The sequence below is a fragment of the Priapulus caudatus genome, unplaced genomic scaffold (genome assembly GCF_000485595.1).
Source record: "Priapulus caudatus unplaced genomic scaffold, Priapulus_caudatus-5.0.1 Scaffold95, whole genome shotgun sequence".
Lineage (NCBI taxonomy): Eukaryota > Metazoa > Priapulida > Priapulimorpha > Priapulimorphida > Priapulidae > Priapulus > Priapulus caudatus.
Window position 1 is genome coordinate 303476 of NW_014577156.1, and position 2500 is coordinate 305975.

The 2500-nt window shown below is 43.4% G+C and overlaps 1 protein-coding gene across 5 annotated transcripts in view; it reads left to right on the forward strand.

Moving 5' to 3' along the window:
- Positions 1-2500, forward strand: part of LOC106804990 (mannosylglucosyl-3-phosphoglycerate phosphatase-like) — a 61703-nt gene that overhangs the window by 32889 nt on the left and 26314 nt on the right. The gene's annotated exons all lie outside the window — the stretch shown is intronic.

Genomic DNA, 2500 nt, shown 5'->3' on the forward strand with positions numbered 1-2500 from the left:
AATGTTTTAAAAAGAATGTGCATCGATCACAGACAGCGCAGTACAGCGCGTTTGGAATAATTAAATAATAAAAATTTTAAATAATATATTATGGTGTCCGACCCCTGCGTTCCTGTATTGCCAACGAGTTTGTGTTAGGTTGAGTTGTTAATACATATGCCGGCTAATCTGACCAATACTGTTTGCAGTGGTAACAGTGTACCTCACTCGCCTGTATTATGGGAACTTTATCGGCTATTGCCGTGAGATAAATTAATATGTGTGTGTGTGCGGGCGCACATGCGTACGTGCGTGTGTGTAACACAGCCATATGTAAATCTATACAATCCGTAGCTATCGTACACCTGGCATTTGGAATAGAGACTTAATATGAAACAAAACTGCTGTGTTTTGCACCTTAAATAATTAATAATGGGAAATAAAAATGCCAGTATGCTGTATTCCTGATCGGGTGCTTTCCCTGATTTTGATCGACACATTGAGAAAATGTTGTTCTATATGTTGTTAACTCGTCGTTGCTGACTAATCAGCTTTGATCAATTAGCTTGTGCTTTGGGCTTCTTGAGAGAGTGGGCTAATTAGACTTAGCAATTAGGTAAAAATAAAAGTATTAACGAAAAACGCTGGATCTTGCAATTGGATCTTGCAAGGCTGGGGGAAGTTTGAGAAATATGGAACTCCTACAATTCTAGAGTGGTCGTACGCGACCCATTATTATATTATTGTCTGCAACACTGCACCTGTGGGGTGGCGGAAGCTGTGAAAATAGATCTCACACTGATGAAGCTTTGTGATGGCGTCTGAAAGTAGTCTCCTGGCAACTTATATTGTCTATCCATGCGTAGTGTAATTTATAGCAATCGGGTTGTGGCATAACTGAAAACAGAATGTTGATTTAACACCATTTGATAACAACGTCAGATTTAGCAAGAAACTAGCAAACACTTGGTGAAATAGTACTATCGCCTTGATCAAACGTTCAATAGTCAGTGGCACCTATCAGTATTTTGTGCGTGCATGCATTCATATAAACGCCTGGTCAGTGATAGTTTGTGTAATGACTTGAGCGCTACCTCTTTTGATATAGCCACTCGCTTAGACGTTCGCAATACATTCCCTGCTAACCACGTTAGCAAAATAGATATATCTTTCCTTTGGGAAGCCTGTGCTTAATTGGCTTAATACGTAGTGAGAGATGATGCATGGCTGTTGTAGTAATAATTAGTAAGGAACGTACATGTTTTCTAAGCCGCATATTTCTATGCGTCACTTGTGTATACCTAGCTTCACATGAATGCATTCATATCACGTCTGTGTGTGACTGCTTGCTTGTGTGCAAACGTGTGTGCGTGTTTGTACTGTGTACATCCATCTGTGTCTGTAGTTTGATGGGTGTTTGGGTTTATATACATACATCCAGGGGCTAATAATGACAAAGCTTTGACAACAAGCTTAATGACAAGCTTTGTCATTATTAGCTCCCGATACATCTGTGTGTCAGTGTCTCTTAGTCAGTGTGCATGTGTAGGCGTCTATATATGTGTGGCTTCCTATGTCTGCGCGCGCGTGCGTGCGTGCGTGCGTACGTGTGTGTGTGTGTGTGTGTGTGCGTGCATGCATGCATGTGTGGGCGGGCATTTTCATGAGTGCGTGTGCAGGGGTGCGTGTGTTCACTGTGTTGGCATTTGCGTGCGTGTGTGTGCTTGGGTGTATGTGTGTATGCACGCACGCGTGTGTGGGCATTTGCGCGCATGTGGGCATTTCCATAAGTGTGTGTGTGCGTGCGTGCGTGTGTGCGTGCGTGCGTGTGTGTGAGTGCGTCTGCGTCTGCGTGTGTGTGTGCACGCGCGCAGGTGTGGGCATTTGCGCGCGTGTGTGCGTGCTGTGCCTTTAATGATGAGAGTGTTTACGTGATTGCACTATACATCCTCTCTGATTACTGTCACCAGTGGCAGTGAATGCGCTACAGGCAAAGTCTGCCATAATGATCATTTATTGAATAGCCCAAACTTTCTTTACCTGACAGCATGGAGGCGTTAGGCTGATGAAATACTTGCTTAGTTATTATATTACATGCAGGCAAGCATTGTAACACCGAGGAAGATAGGTTTACTGATATTAACTGCTATTCGATCATGAGAGGTCCTGCATATTGCTTGAGCTCTTGCGGATTGGAGAGAGGAACTAAGAAATTAATCTCCTAGCTTGCTGCCTGCCTGCCAGCCGCTATGCCTCTGTCTAGCTGTGTGTCTGCTCGCCTGCCTGTCTGGCTAGCTGTATCTCTAACTATTCCATACAATACATTTATTTAGTTACTTAGTAATTGGTGTCACAGGTCACCATTGTGTTATTTTGACAGCATGAAAGACGACAACAAAGATAAATGAGAATAGGCGCGTTCACACACAAGAAAAACCGCGCTGCTCAGCCCGCTAATAGCGGAGATAATAGTGAGCTAATTGTGTCGTTGTTCACACAGGCGAATATCTCGCTAATTGCC